The sequence below is a fragment of the Lampetra fluviatilis genome, chromosome 42 (genome assembly GCF_964198595.1).
Source record: "Lampetra fluviatilis chromosome 42, kcLamFluv1.1, whole genome shotgun sequence".
Taxonomy (NCBI): domain Eukaryota; kingdom Metazoa; phylum Chordata; class Hyperoartia; order Petromyzontiformes; family Petromyzontidae; genus Lampetra; species Lampetra fluviatilis.
The window spans coordinates 166,858-167,359 of record NC_136316.1 but is presented as its reverse complement, the minus strand read 5'-3'; positions in this window follow the sequence as shown (position 1 = coordinate 167,359).

Sequence of the window (502 nt, the reverse complement as noted above, 5' to 3'; positions counted from 1 at the left end):
CACCTCACCTGTTCTCAGTCACGGCCATTTTAAGTATCCTGATCACTGGCCATTCAGGCCTGGGCCGAGCCATTTTCCCCCAGGCCTCACACAACACGGACCCTCCAACACAACACGGACCCTCCAACACAACACGGGCCCCAAACAACACCAGCCCCCCCCCCCTACACAACACAGATCCCCACACACAACACGGACCCTCCAACACAACACGGCCCCAAACAACACCAGCCCCCCCCCCCCCCCCACCTTACGCAACACGGGCCCCCATACATCGGGCTTGTTTTGTCGCTACTTAAATAATCATTCGAGATGTAAAAGTGCATCGCGCCCAGTGGCTTCCTAATATCGGAAGGAAGAGCACTCCAGACGGCCGCAGAAGCAGCGCATCTGAAAATGCGCAATGCAGTGGCCGTCTCTGTTCGCACGGCTGGCCGATCAAAACGCGCGGTCCGCGTTGACGCAAGACGCCGATTTCATCGAATTCGTGCAACTGCGCCGA